Here is a 16,028-nt window from a genome sequence, read left to right as displayed (position 1 = left end):
AGTGTATGACTAGTGGACCCAGGCTTGTGGAGTCAAGAGGACTTCCTGGAGGCAACGTCTTCTGAGACCTGGAGTGGGCACTCAGGCAAGCATAGAAGGGGCCTCAAAGAAGAGACCAAATAAAACGGAGCACAGTGCATGGGAGGAGCCAAGAAATCTGATGTTGCTGCAAAGTAGGATGGGAAGGCAGAGTGGTGAGCACAGTGCATGGGAGGAGCCAAGAAATCTGACATTGCTGCAAAGTAGAATGCGAAGGCAGAGTGGTGAGCGCAGATGCAAAGATGTGCCTTTCTTACCATCTGCATTAACCAAGGGAACTCTTTCAGTGGTGGATGCAAGACCTAGTTACAGCCAGTGGGGGACAAACTTGGGAAGAAGTGCATCTTCTCTGGTCCCTCCATCCCCCAATACAGAAGCTAACCTTTGTTCTAACCTCGGTAATCAGCAGGTTCTGACTTAGACTCTCTGAGGGCTGTTTAGTTATCACATTCATGCATCTCTCAACCCAGGTGTCAGTAAGTTTCAACATATACCGTTCACAGATAAACAGCCAGAGAGGGCTTCCCAGATCACAGGTAAATTCGCTAGACATAGGAAACACCGCTTCTTCCCCTGGTCTTAGAGATTCAGTTTGATCTCTTCCTCCTACAACTCCTTAGAAAGAAGCTGTCCCATTCATGGGCATAGCTTGCTTCCTTCTATGTTCTGAGCTAAGCAACCCTGCCTGTGGTTCAGAGCTGTGCAGCTGATGGAAGGGAAACCAACCACAGGTTAACTCGTGCAGCATGGCACAAAAAATGATCTGGTACAATCAGATTCTTGCTTTCTGTAACCTGATCTGAGAAACGGAGAGACTGGATAATGGAATTAAAGGTGAAAATAAGCTAGTATTTTAGTCCGGATTGTAATAAGACCAGTTCATATTCAAGTCAGAGTTCATGGCAGTTATTCCAAGGATCAAATAATTAACATATATGAAATACTGAGAATAGTGCCTGGCACACAGAATATACTCAATAAGGGTTCAATTCAGTTCAGTTCAGTCACTTAGTTGTGTCCAACTCTTTCTGACCCCATGAATTGCAGCACGCCAGGCCTCCCTGTCCATCACCAACTCCCGGAGTTCACTCAGACTCACACCCATCAAGTCGGTGATGACATCCAGCCATCTCATCCTCTGTCGTCCCCTTCTCCTCCTGCCCCCAATCCCTCCCAGCATCACAGTCTTTTCCAATGAGTCAACTCTTCGCATGAGGTGGCCAAAGTACTGGAGTTTCAGCTTTAGCATCATTCCTTCCAAAGAACACCCAGGGCTGATCTCCTTTAGAATGGACTGGTTGGATCTCCTTGCAGTCCAAGGGACTCTCAAGAGTCTTCTCCAACACCACAGTTCAAAAGCATCAATTCTTTGGCACTCAGCTTTCTTCACAGTCCAACTTTCAGATCCATACATGACCACAGGAAAAACCATAGCCTTGACTAGACGGGCCTTAGTCGGCAAAGTAATGTCTCTGCTTTTGAATATGCTATCTAGGTTGGTCATAACTTTTCTTCCAAGGAGTAAGCGTCTTTTAATTTCATGGCTGCAATCACCGTCTGCAGTGATTTTGGAGCCAAAAAAAAATAAAGTCTGACACTGTTTCCCCATCTATTTCCCATGAAGTGATGGGACTAGATGCCATGATCTTCGTTTTCTGAATGTTGAGCTTTAAGGGTTAGCAGTTACTATTTTCTATCTTAATGCTGGAAACATAGTGGGAAATAGCCTTTCAGTAGACAGAGGCATGTGGAACAAGCAGATTCATGGAGAGAAACTGAAATGCCATGAGGGAGAGGCCAGACCCAGGCCTGATGCCAATTTAGTTTCAATTTCAAATCACATGCATCCCTTATATAGATACCCTGTCCCTTAAGGTAGCGTGGGAGAGATGCTCTCCTTTACAACTAAATAAACCCACTGTGAAATTCCCTACTCAAGGGAATGGATTGCAAAAATGAATTACTGTTCCTAAACTGATTTGTAGTATTCGGGTACATAATGTCATGTCAAAATAATGAGCAAAGTCCTAAAGCTCCAGAGCATTTTTTTTCACCCAAGTATATGTTAATCTATCAATTAATAACTTCAGTACCTGCCTCAGTACACAGATGAGCTGATACAATTCAGCCTGTGAATTTTCAGATTCTGTTTTGTAAAATGTTGGAATAATGAACTAATTGAAAACTTTCCCCCAGAGGCCAATTCTGTTGCAAATCCCTTTGGCAGCCCAGCTCCTGGAGAGCCAAAAGGAATATTCCATGGTATGAGACACTAACAATAGGTTAAATCATTTGAAACTTCCAATTAAAGAAGAATAAAGCAAGCAGGGAAATAAGAATGATTCCAACACTGTGAAATACTTTGTTATGAATAAAAATACAAACATTATTTTCTTAAAACTGAAATGAGTATTATGTTCTCAGATGAGAGTCAGAATGAGGTGATGAAATAGGGTAAGCAGCCCACTTGGCAGTAGCAGCAGAGGAGGGCCAGATAAATAGAGAAATAATTGAGACTTATGTTTCAGTCAGAATTGTCTGCCTCTGCCTCTAAAGCATGAATTACGTTCTTGAGCAATGCAATCAATCTTTTGCTGTCTGAACTCTGTCTTCCTTCTGAGGTTTATCTTCATTCGAATCACCATGCTATAGTTAAACTTTCCTTTTATTTCCTTTATTTTATTTTCCTGTGGCTGGTGATTATCATCTTAAATGGACTTCTCTGTTGAAGAGTTCAGGGTGAAGAGTTCAGGGTGAGGCTGTCATCATAGTTCTTAGAAAGGGGCTTCTTCACTTGTGCCAAGACTGATTAAGCCACTACTCTTTCTCTGTGGAGGTTTTCGTAAGGGACTTTTCACAAACATTCACAAAGGAAGAGAGGCTCCAGCAATGACCTCCCAGTTATCCACTGCATGACTCAACCTCGGGTAACATTTTGCCAACACTGCCTGATCTGTTTCCCCAACTTATTGATTCACTTGTTCATTTTTGCTTGAGTGTTATAAGGGGATCCCAGACATCTCACTCCCCTCATAAAGACTTGCTATGCATAAAAGGCATCAAATGACTTTTTAAAAACAGAAAGGAAACGTTGAAAAATATTGGCTTCCAAGTATCCAAATTTTACCCCACCCTCGGGCCTGCTTCTGGCTTATGAATCTCCTTCTCAAAAGGGGAATTCATCATCTGACCTAAAACACTTGAAAATACATTTCCTGCTGTCTTGTAGCATGTGCTAAATTGAGCAGACACAACATTGCATTTTGTATTTTCATTTAACTTCTCAGGAGTTTATGTTGTTTCCCAAACTGGAATGAGGAAGCAACGTGGGATAAAGGAAAACTCTCAGACTTAGACAGTCCCAGGTTTCGACTGAGATTCTTCCATTTTACCTAAGTCTTCTGCACCTCAATTTCCACAGCTGTAAAATGGAGATGAAACCAGCCCTGTTACATAAGAGACTCATATTGTTACCCACAGTTTCAGTTCAGTTCAGTTCAGTTCAGTCGCTCAGTCGTGTCCGACTCTTTGCAACCCCATGAACCACAGCATGCCAGGCCTCCCTGTCCATCACCATCTCCCGGAGTCCACCCAAACCCGTGTCCATCGAGTCGGTGATGCCATCCAGCCATCTCATCCTCTGTCATTCCCTTTTCCTCCTGCCCCCAATCCCTCCCAGCATCAGGGTCTTTTCAAATGAGTCAGCTCTTCGCATCAGGTGGCCAAATATTGGAGTTTCAGCTTCAGCATCAGTCCTTCCAATGAATATTCAGGACTGATTTCCTTTAGGATGGACTGGTTGGATCTCCTTGCAGTCCAAGAGACTCTCAAGAGTCTTCTCCAACAATACAGTTCAAAAGCATCAATTCTTGCGTGCTCAGCTTTCTTTATAGTCCAACTCTCACATCCATACATGACCACTGGAAAAACTATAGCCTTGACTAGACTAGATGGACCTTTGTTGACAAAGTAATGTCTCTGCTTTTTAATATGCTGTATAGTTGGTCATAACTTTCCTTCCAAGGAGTAAGCGTCTTTTAATCTTATGGCTGCAATCACCATCTACAGTGATTTTTGAGCCCAGAAAAATAAAGTAGCCACTGTTTCCCAATCTATTTCCCATGAAGTGATGGGACCAGATGCCATGATCTTCGTTTTCTGAATGTTGAGCTTTAAGCAAACTTTTTAACTCTCCACTTTCACTTTCAACAAGAGGCTTTTTAGTTCCTCTTCACTTTCTGCCATAAGAGTGGTGTCATCTGCATATCTGAGCTTATTGATATTTCTCCCAGCAATCCTGGAAATTGATTCCAGCTTGTGCTTCCTTCAGCCCAGCATTTCTCATGATGTACTCTGCATATAAGTTAAATAAGCAGGGTGACAATATACAGCCTTGACGTACTCCTTTTCCTATTTGAAACCAGTCTGTTCTTCCATGTCCAGTTCTAACTGTTGCTTCCTGACCTGCATACAGGTTTCTCAAGAGGCAGGTCAGGTGCTCTGGTATTCCCATCTCTTCCAGAATTTTCCAGTTTATTGTGATCCACACAATCAAGCAGAAATAGATGTTTTTCTAGAATTCTCTTGCCTTTTCGACCCACACTTTAATATGCTCTCATTTTAATAAACTATTTTCTTTAATTGTTAATTTTTTTTGGCTGTGCTGGGTCTTTGTTGCTGAACACAGGCTTCTCCAGTTGCGGCGAGCTGGGACTTCTCTTCCTTGTGGTCATGGGCTTCTTCATTGTGTTGTCTTCTCCTGTTGTGTAACTTGGGCTCTAGAGTGTGCAGGTGTCATAGTTGGGGCACACTGGCTTAGTTGCACCACAACATTTGGACTCTTCCCAGACCAGGAATCAAACCTATGTCCCCTGCATTGGCAGGCGATTGTTAACCATGGGACCACCAAGAAAGTTCATAACCTAATGTTTGAATCTGGGATCAACTGTATTTAAAATATGCAGTGCATCTAAGTTTCATGAATATATTTCAGCAAGATTGGAAGCATTGACTGTGATTTTTTAAAATTCTTTATTAAATTTGCTACGATATTGCTTCTGTGTTCTGTTTTGGTTTTTGGCTGTGATGCGTGTAGCTCCCTGACCAGGGATCGAACCACATCCTCTGCATTGAAAGGTGAAATCTTAACCACTAGACCACCAGGGGAAGTTCCCTTGACTGTGATTTTTAATACAATAAAATAGCATAAATCACATACACACATATTCACATACAAACACATACCAGATTCCTGTGAAGATTAAGTGATTAATGAGATAATAAAAGTGAAATGCTTGGTTCATAGCAGATTGCAATAAATGGGACCTAATATTATTAGCTTATGACCTTCTTCCTGGAAGAAGAGTCCATGTCTTACCAAACTTGTTTCTTTCTCTTCCCCGCCCCACCACCCCCCAGGATTTAATCCTGTGAATTACACACAATTGGGATAAGCTCAATTAATATTTGGTCTTTTGATTTGTTGATATACCAGGTAGACTAATGTTTAAAAATTAGAAAAAAAAGAACTTTACATATGGAGTATTCTATGGTATGTGGTAAAAAGTTTTGACATGATTCAGAGTCAAAGATAAAAGGATGAGACAGGATGTGTCCTGAGAGTCAGGTGTGAATCATATTCCAGCCACAAAAACAAGGATTTTGAAACTTGCCTCAGGCCACAGAAAAAGGCCTCACAGCTGTAACTCAGCTCATGGTTATAACATTCTGATTTCTCTTTCTCTAACCTCTTGAAGCTATGAAAGAATCTACTGGGAAATTTAGCAGAAAACATAGACAACCTTACAAAATTTTTGCATTCTGTTAATCCTCCTTCAAACATGCTAGCAGTTTCCCAAGTCTTGCCTCATTGGATTCATCTGGTTTCAGTATAAACATCTTGGAAAGAGTTGGGAACCAGACCAGGGACTCAAATGACCTCTCAGCTCAGTGTGTGTTGCATGCATGCGTGCTACCTGGAGGTATGTGGCCGCAGCCCCAGAGAGCCCTGTGAGGTCATTGGAGATGACCTCTGTCTCCAACAGAAGTATGCACCTAAGGAAGAGGTGCTCAGAGGCTCAGGCATGTCCAGCTCTTTGTGAAGGAAAATGTAAACAGGTTTAATTGTCAGTGGTAGGTCTCAGCTGCTCTGACGCTCCACGCACTTTATCCTCTCCCTGGAACCCAGAACTCTGTGCTGTTTGTCCAAGAGCTGCCAAGAGGGGCCACTGGTATTTCCCTGGGGGTATATCAGTTCAGTTCAGTCACTCACTTGTGTCCGACTCTTTGTGATCCCATGGACTGCAGCACGCCAGGCTTCCCTGTCCATTACCAACTCCCAGAACTTGCTCAAACTCATGTCCATGTGTCGGTGATGCCATCCAGCCATCTCATCCTCTGTCATTCCCTTCTCCTCCTGCCTGCAATCGTTCCCAGCATCAGGGTCTTTTCCAATGGGTCAGTTCTTCACATCAGGTGGCCAAAGTACTGGAGCTTCAGCTTCAGCATCAGTCCTTCTGATGAATATTCAGGACTGATTTCCTTTAGGATGGACTGGTTGGATCTCCTTGCATTCCAAGGGACTCTCAAGAGTCTCCAGCATCACAGTTCAAGAGCATCAGTTCTTCGGCATTCAGCTCTCTTTATAGCCCAACTGTGTCACATTCATACATGACTGCTGGAAAAAACTATAGCTTTGGCATCTCTGGCTGGTGACAAGTCCCTGTTCTGTATTATTAACCAGTATTAGTTGAGATTAGCAAAGTTTCTCTCCCTCCGTCTGCACTCTTGCCTGTCAATATTTATTGATTCTCTGTAGTATTCATGGCTGCATTTAACTCTGCATTTCCCACTCTCAACCTCTCCCTGTTAACAGGGTTATCCTCCAACTCTGGGTTGAACAAATGGACAGACAACACTCAGGATCCTCTTCCCCTCCCGTTGTATTGAGAGCCGCTGAACGTTTGGCCCCTGTAGACAAGATACTCAAAGAACAGAGAAGGGAGGAGCTTGGCAGAAAACAAGCCTCAGCTTGAAGTTCATTAAAGCTCTTAAATTGAAAGTTGAGGAAGACTCAGGGCTTCCCTGGTGGCTCAGACGGTAAAGAATCTGCCTCCAAGGCAGAAGACCTGGGTTCAATCCCTGGGTGGGGAAGATCCCCTGGAGAAGGAAATGGCTACCCACTCCAGTATTCTTGCCTGGAGAATTCCATGGACAGAGGAGCCTGACAAGTTACAGCCCACGGGGTCTGAAAGAGTCAGACACAACTGAGTGACTAATACTTTCAATTTCTTTCAAGGATGACAGCCCCTCCATAGAGTGTTTCTTCCTAGAAGCAGGTGTACAGTGTCCAGCATTACTCTGGGGCCTCAGTAAGCATTCACCAAGAGGTAATGTGAATGAACTCTACACAGAGAGCCGGGGGAGTAGGTGGGGATGAATCAGAGGCACAGTGAATTGTGAATTGGCCCTTTCCTAATGTGACTCAGCTCACCTGCTGCCCAGATTCACTGCAGCCCTGTTGGTTTCTAAGGAGACCCCTGAGCACTAGGCAGTAGCAGACTGTGTGGACACTGTGTTTCTGTGGCTGTGGATCCCATTATCCAGTGATCCGCACATATGAACCTGTTGGCTGGGGGCTTCCCAGGAAAGCCTTCATGTCTTTGAACATCATTAGAGCAAGAATGCAGAAAAAGAAATATTTCTAAGGTTATTTGCAGACTCAAATACCTGCTTGCAGTGAAATCCTTTGTCTGCTCATAAAAGGCACTTGATTTATGTTCTGGCCACAGAACTGTGCTGAATGCCAGACGCATTTAGAATAACTGGGTTGAGGGCACAGGGAAAGGATGCATCAATAAATAAATAGAAAAAAAATGAAGAATATTCCAGAAGGAAATGCAGGTCTATGGCACATCATTACATAATAATTAATGGCTCACGTGTTTAGTGCTTACTATGTGACAGATTCTGAGAATAATAAGATCAGTAAACCGGGTCCCTCCTCTTGCAGAGCTAGTAGGTTTGGAGGCACCAACCTTCACAGAGGGCAGCTCTTCTACTCCTCACAGCAGCCAAGATCGTGGGAAGGTGGATCAGCCCAAAGTGAAACCCAACATCTATATCACATAGACAGCACCTGAGGGAGCCTTTCCGCTCCACCAGGCTGCACAGAATCTAAATTAGCCTCCTAAACCAAGCGGTAGATCCTCATCCAACTTGATTGCTTGAAAGAGTAATTTAAGAATAATTTTAATATTGTCTGCCAGCATAGGGATGCTCCCACAATACTTCAGAAGTTTCTTCCCTTAAAGAGTGAGCTCTTTCCCCTCGTTTCTTTTGTACGTACCAATAACTTCAAAATACTTTATCACAGGCAATAGAAAGGAAACCATCAACAGTCAGTGTCAAAATTATCATACATTCTAAACTAGTGGATTTTAAGTTTTAATGAGTTTTTATTAAGTATTTTGTTCTCTTAATTTTTGTATGCCACTGATACTTTTCATCAAAAGGGCATGGAAACACTGTATATTTTTAAAGGGTAGGAAAATCTGAGAAACTAATTTTCCATTTAACCTTAAGTTCAGGAAACTTCCATCTTTGCAAAGGAAGTATTTAATTCTACCATCAAAATCAACCTTTCACAGATTCAGAAGTTTTAAGATGGTCTAAAGTAACCTGATCACCTTAAAATGAATTTCTGAGAAACAGTCATTTTTTTCCCCCAGGGGCCATTTTTAAAATACGACTTGATGTTATGGTTGTATGAATGAGAATCTGAGGTACTAACTTATATTCATTGCTGTTCTTTTCCTCAGAAATTTCCCCTTATTGAACAAGTCTGTTGTGTGTAAAGGGTGTCTTGCACCTTCTCTAGGCCTGGGAGGCAGCAGAAATGGAACTTTGAATTGGATTGTAACTGCTCCCCCGCTTTTTCCTGTATTCCTTACGCCCTTCCTTCTATTAGGAAGCAGGTTTGAACTCCGCAGTTGACCACTTATTTAGACTTCTATGTTTACTCTAGGTTTCTTTGTAAGGTGTGAATAAAAATGGGATCACAAGATCCTACCAAAGAGTCAAGACAGCGAGGATCCTCCATAAATGAGTAGGGGAGAACTGAGGAGTGGAGAGAGATGAATTCCTATTCTTCATCTTTTCACACGTGTCACCAACCTAGGAGTTGAGAGATCATACATTTACAAAGTGGGTACTTACTCTTGGGGGGATGGCATGGCAGGATGGGGGCAACCAGGCAGAGGAGTCTCAAGAACTGCCTACAGTTGGGCAAAATCATCTAACCCAATGGTTGTTTTATAATAAAGTGTTAAATAGCTCATGTAATCTGCTGAATCCTGTTCTGGAAGTGAGAAATAGAATGGTTGTGTGGGTTCAGAATGATTGCAACCTTATTTTTGTTGACCCTCTTCATAGCATGGCTGATTGGGAGCTGCTGCTGCCACTGTCCAGTCTCACAAGAGAATATTCGATTGTGTTATTAGTAGCTCAGGAAAAGATCCAAATTCAATTTTCAAACAGCGGTTTTAGCTAAAAGAATTTTTTAAAGGGTAAATCTCTAAGTTGAGCAGTCATCATAAATTGGGATTATCTGTAGTTTCCAAGAAACAGTAAATAGTTACTCCAATTAAAAATGTAGGTTGTGTTGGGAGGTTACAGCAAAGTGGTGAGAGATAAGGATGAAAATAGAGGGCAGGCTGTGATATATCCTGAAAGAGACTGGCAAAGGGCAATGGAGAGCCATTCATTTCTCTTTTGAGGGGGCAGGGGGAGGGTAGAGTGAGGAGAGGATAAGCAGGCAGAGTCTAGCATCAAATATCTATTTTCCTTTTTTTTTTTTTTGATGTGGACTATTTTAAAAGTCTTTATGGAATTTTTATAATATAGCTTCTGTTTTATGTTTTGGTGCTTTGGACACAAGGCATGTGGGATCCTAGCCACCTGACACCCCTTGCATTGGAAAATGAAGTCCTAACCACTGGCCTACCTGGAAAGAAAAGAAAAGAAAAGAGAGAAAGAAAGAGAGAAAGAAAGAGAGAAAGAAAGAAAGAAAGTGAAGTCACTCAGTTGTGGCCAACTCTTTGTGACCCCATGGACTGCAGCCTACCAGGTTCCTCCATCCATGGGATTTTCCAGGTAAGAGTACTGGAGTGGGTTGCCATTGCCTTCTCCACGAGATCTTCCCAACCCAGGGATTGAACCCGGGTCTCCCACATTATAGGCGGATGCTTTACCGTCTGAGCCACCAGGGAAGCTGGAAAGTCCCACAAATATCTACTTTCAGTAACCTTCTACAGGCATGTGGAAGATGATGTGAGGGAGAACTCCTGATCCTTGAACTCTAGCTCCCTCTTGTAGGTTGGTCCCAAGAAGCAGCTTCAGAGATGGAGACCTGCAGGCAGAAGTTTGGGGGGCTTGCCCTCAGGATCCACTCCTCTGAGGGAGTGATGGCAGCAGGATTAGGCAAAGGGAGAAGTGCTGCTGCCTTTAGGACAAAGGCCTCAGTTTATCCCAGAGGGAGCCCCAGAGCTGCTGTGGCTATTCAGAGTTGAATCAGATTCAGCTAATGGGGTCACGCTTTACCCCTGTATCAGTAAGTCATTGCACAAAGAAGGGAGGTGACCTTGTTCAGCTGAAGCCAGTCAGCTGGGGAAGCGAGTGTTCCAGTTCAACCCCATCCCCGGTCCCTCCAATCTCTAGAAAACGGCACGGCAAATTACCTCATTAATCATGCCAAAGCCTGGGGATTCCCTTGACTTCTCTCTCTCATTTTTACATCACATCCACTCCACTAGTAAGTCCTTTTCTTGTCAGCTCTTCCTTTAAGGTGGTTGTAGTCAGAGTACATTTGTCATAGTCCTCACCCCCTCATCTTCTACTTGGGTCCTTATAATAGACTCCCAAATGGTCCCCCTGCTTCCATTCTTCCTTGTTTATAATCTCTTCTCTCTGTGTCATTGTATCAATGCCTGGAACCTAGTGATTACTCAATATATGTTACTCAATATTGAATGCATAAATGACCTCAGAAGGTAGTGATCTCTTTAGCTATGAAGGAACCACTATTATGGTAAAATGGAGAATTTGCTAGTCCACGGGTAATGTAAGGAGGAAAATGAGAAGAAATTAAATTTTTTATATTAAAGAATTTTTAAAGGGTAAAACCTATAAATATCAACATATATCAAACATATTTCAAAGATTTTAGTTAATTTAATAACTAAGAACCAGTAAGAAGTCATAACCAGTTCAAAGATGAATTCAAAGTAACACAGATATAATAGTAATAAACAATGCTGAAATGAATTTATAAACAGTTGTGAAATGGTCTTATTGGAAAGGAGGCAGGAGGAAATCAATTGTATTTCCATCTTTTTAAAAACTTTTATCTCTGCAGACAAGAGGCATTTCCATTTTGCCAGTTATGTGTAACTCAGAGAGAAATATAACAGTTCAAAGACAGTGAAAGTTGTGGAGACCCTATAAAATCAGCTAATTTGGAACGGTGTTTAGGAAACAGATCTGCATTGAAGATACCCAATAATGTTTCTGGGTCATTTCAAAGTCTTTCACATTTTTTTTTTTTCTTTTATGGGTAAGAAGAAATAAAGGGGGAAAATTTAAAAACAACAACAACAACACGAAATTTCTTAGGCAGTTTGGCTTATGCCTGTTCTCCTGGAGAAATTATTTTTTTTCCAGGTATTTTTTATTTCTTCAAATTTGTTATTTGCCAGGAGTGACTGAAATAAAAAATTAATTGGGTCCCATCGTCATCATGGAAATGGCTCTAGGAGAAAACTGGTCATGTGAATATTATTGCTTCCCATTTTCAACCAGTAAATAGTTGCCATTCATAAATAGACAGCTAACAGTCTGTCAGGAATGCTCAAGATATGTTATATAATACAACATGCCTAGTCAAAGGAGAAAAACTAGGAGATAACTTAGATGAACTTCTTGATTTCATCATACAGGACAAGCACAAAAGCCCCGCCCATGCCTCTGAGAACATTGGACCACGAGCCTTTGAAAAAGGCTTCGGCTCCTTCGTCACGAGTAATCTTCCTCCAGCAATCAAGCGTGCCTGTGCACATGATATCAGTTCCTTGGCGCCCTGACTGCATCATCATGCGGCGACGCACAGTGTCGAACAGATAGGAACTCAACCCAGCAACCGCCGTGACTGCGCGGTCAGCCAGCTAATGAAGATAGGAGTGTTCTTGGGATCTGGAAGCATTCCCTTGGCAGTGTCATAGATACCGAAGTATGCAGCTCGGTAGATAATAATACCCTGCACAGACACGTTAAAGCCTTGGTTACAGGCCTCTAATCCCGTCAGATTTGTAGATCTTAACCGGGCAGACACCGAGGCCTCTGAATTCCCTTTCAGCTCCAGCTTTGCCCATGTCGGCTCCTAGACGGGTACGGGCAAAGTCGAGAGGGTACACAAAACACAGGGACGTGGCCCCCGGCGGCACCACCTGATGCCAGATTCCCTGCAAAGTAGCTCCAAAACTGGGTCCTCTTGTCCACAGCACCCAGGAAGATCTGCTTGTATTTATCTTTGAAGGCAAAGTGAGAGCCTGGGTGGGGAAGTATCTGATCACATTGGCCAGGTTACCACGCCAGAAGGACAGGACTCCCTGCTCCTTGGGGACATGAGCCACGCAGTCTATGATGCCCTTGTACTGCTTATCTGCAGTGATTTGCTTGCTGGCATGCTGCCCCTGCATCAGCAGCTTCACCTGCTCGATGGGCGCGACCGTGGTCTTGGAGATGGCCGCCGCCACTCCACCTGCCAGGAAGTCCTTGGCGAAGGACACGGCAGCATCTGTCATCTTGGAAGGAAAGAGTAAGTGGACAACTGAAAGATGGGCGAGGACCCAGCTTGGACTCTGGGGCTCTGGGCTGGAGAAATTATTAATAGCAAGATTTTTATTCTCAAAAATGCCCTGGTTTGGAAGCTAAGATATGTAATTACCCTATTTAAAAATCTCTTTAATTATATTATTATTCCCTTAAGCCCACTTGGTGGAATTCCTTGGTGGTCCAACGGTTAAGATGCTATGCTCTCACTGCCAAGGGCCCAGGTTTGATTCCTCATGGGGGAACTAAGATCCTGCAAGCCCAGGGGAAAAAAAAAATCTATTAAAAAAATACCAGCAGATTTCAATCAACAGGTACTTGATTTATTCACCTGAATAGAAGAGAAGTAAGGCTTCCCTGGTGGCTCAGATGGTAAAGCATCTGCCTGCAATGCGGGAGACCCGGCTCAGGAAAATCCTCTGGAGAAGGAAATGGCACCCAACTCCAGTACTCTTGCCTGGAAAAGCCCATGGGAGGAGGAGCCTGGTGGGCTACAGAATATGGGGTCACAAAGAGTCAGACACTACTGAGAGACTTCACTTTCTTTCTTAAAGCCCACTTAAACAACAAAAGAATATCGTTGAGATAGAGCTACACTGTGAAGGATTAACAACAAGTCAGTATTTTATATCTAAGTGGTTGGAGTTATGGCAATAAGTTAATGATGTGAGTTTTGAAATGGCTAGAGCTTAGAGCAGCCATAGTGCTGTCAGGCTGTCTCTGGACTGGGAACCCTGACTCATTCATCTGGATAGATTCAGTCAGGCGCTGATTCCATTAGGCCTAGGACCTTCTCATTCTGGGTGGTAGTCCAAAGCTTGGACAGCTTCACTTTATAAAACAGTGGGGATTTTGTGCTTTTTCATTTAGCACTCCAAAGTAAAGACCCATAATAATGTTGTTCAGTTCAGTCTCTCAGTCGTATCCAACTTTTTGCGACCCCATGAATCGCAGCACACTAGGCCTCCCTGTCCATCACCAACTCCCGAAGTCCACCCAAACTCATGTCTATTTAGTCGGTGATGCCATCCAGCCATCTCATCCTCTGTCTTCCCCTTCTCCTCCTGCCCCCAATCCCTCACAGCATCAGACTCTTTTCCAGTGAGTCAACTCTTCACATGAGGTGGCCAAAGTACTGGAGTTTCAGCTTTAGCATCAGTCCTTCCAAAGAACACCCAGGACTGGTCTCCTTTAGGATGGACTGGTTGGATCTCCTTGCAGTCCAAGAGACTCTCAAGAGTCTTCTCCAACACCACAGTTCAAAAGCATCAATTCTTCGGCACTCAGCTTTCTTCATAGTCCAACTCTCACTTCCATACATGACCACTGGAAAAACCATAACCTTGACTAGATGGACCTTAGAGAAACTAATACAAGGTATTAGTATCCTATGGCTGTCCTATTCTGAATTCATTATTTCTCAAGCTAGGCAAGCTGAACGCATGTCTGATGGACTAATTTGCTTTAGATTTTGTTCGTTTGTTTTTAAAATATTATGAAATTTTTTCTTGTTTCTACAGACTGACAGTTCTAAGAATCTTTTCTTTCCTCTATTCCCTCTGGTTTACCCTTTGGAGGGGTTTTCAAGTTCTGTCACCTCTGCCTTCTCCTCTGTGGCTTCATGCTGGCAAGCAAACAGCTTAATCACGCTCCCAGAATTTTTAAGAAAGCTCATGAAATAGAATGTGCTTTCCTCTAAGTGTTAGAGGATTTGCTTTTTTTTTTTTTTTCTTTTTCAAACTAGGGAGTCACATTGTGAACCATAAAAGGAACTTATTCCCAAAGGGATTAAGGCTAAACTTAGAACCAACTATTTATGAGCTGTCTGTAAATGGAATCACATTTGAATCCGTTCTATGAACAATAGTAAGAATAAATGTAAACATAGCCACTAAAATGTTTGCCATTTGCAGGCTCTAATCAGAATGTCCTTTATACTGAGGGGCAAATGAGGACTCCGCAGGAGGTTTCCGCTCACCATTGGGAAGCCCTCCTTGAAATGTAAGGTCAGAGGGAAAGTCCTAATGTGGAACTGGACAGGAGTGTTCGCCTCAAGTATCAGGGAATTCTAACTGAGCTTCTGACTTGTATGTGGCTAGAATCCCCCTCAGAAATATTTTTGAATCATTGACATTTACAGATCAAGTCATTTTCCAGAGAGGGCAGGCCTCTGAAGTGTGTTCTCAAAGAGAAAGGAAAACAATTCGTGCAGCACCAACCTGGCTGTACTGAACTCACCTTCTCAAACAGGAAGGTTCATGCCCCAACCACTTCGCAAAAGATTTCTCTGAATAGTAATAATTATAACTAACATTTCCCTTGCCCTTTAGGGTTTGCAGAGTGCTTCCCACCCAAGATGTCATTTCAGAAGCTCTCAGCTTGGATCTTAATAATATCACCTTGGAGGGCATGGAAAGACGGGTCAGCAGCCCGTGCCACAAGATGACCATTTCCAGCTACCCTATTCCTAACCTTTGTGCTAGCACGTCCCCAGGGATAAGATGCTCCTGGAAAGAGTTATAAACTGTGGTTGTTATTACTCTTCAGAGTTCTTCCCTTTCAGGTGATTGTCATACATAAGTACTCATTGAATTATTATATTAGAACCAGTTTCAAAGAGTAAGTGCTAATTAAACTTGAAGCTGTTTTTTAAAATATCACAAAATAGCCAGGGATCTATACTTAATTTGGTTTCACATTCAGATCAATGCTATGATGGGTCAGACTTTCGAGCAAACAATCAGACTATGTGTGTCTCTAAATTCTGAAAATAGTTACTTCATTTAAACATTCAGTGAATATTAAGTACCTATCCCACCATTGCCTCCCATTTTCAGAATATACAAAGATGAATAGAGACTCTGCCCTCCATCAACTTACAGTCTATTAGAGAAGAGAAGATAGGCACACAGCTCAGGTAAAATGTCAAAAGTCTAAAAAGATGAATTAGAATCTACTTCTGAATGAGTATAATTAGAGGAATCCTCAAAAGTTGGGGTTGAATTGGGCCTTGATGAATGGTAGGCTTTCTAAAGATGGATGAGAAAAGATACAGCAAGGGGAGGAAACAGCAAGATGGGACAATATGGGATGTGTATCAATTA

The 16,028-nt window shown here is 42.7% G+C and overlaps 1 pseudogene; it reads right to left on the bottom strand.

Moving 5' to 3' along the window:
- Positions 1–11,794: 11,794 nt before the first annotated feature.
- On the bottom strand, positions 11,795–12,975 carry LOC101109981 (ADP/ATP translocase 2-like; annotated as a pseudogene).
- Positions 12,976–16,028: the final 3,053 nt, after the last annotated feature.

The sequence above is a fragment of the Ovis aries genome, chromosome 10 (assembly GCF_016772045.2).
Source record: "Ovis aries strain OAR_USU_Benz2616 breed Rambouillet chromosome 10, ARS-UI_Ramb_v3.0, whole genome shotgun sequence".
Taxonomy (NCBI): Eukaryota; Metazoa; Chordata; class Mammalia; order Artiodactyla; family Bovidae; genus Ovis; species Ovis aries.
Note: the sequence above shows the minus strand (reverse complement) of the source record. Positions and strands in the feature narration are given on the sequence as shown.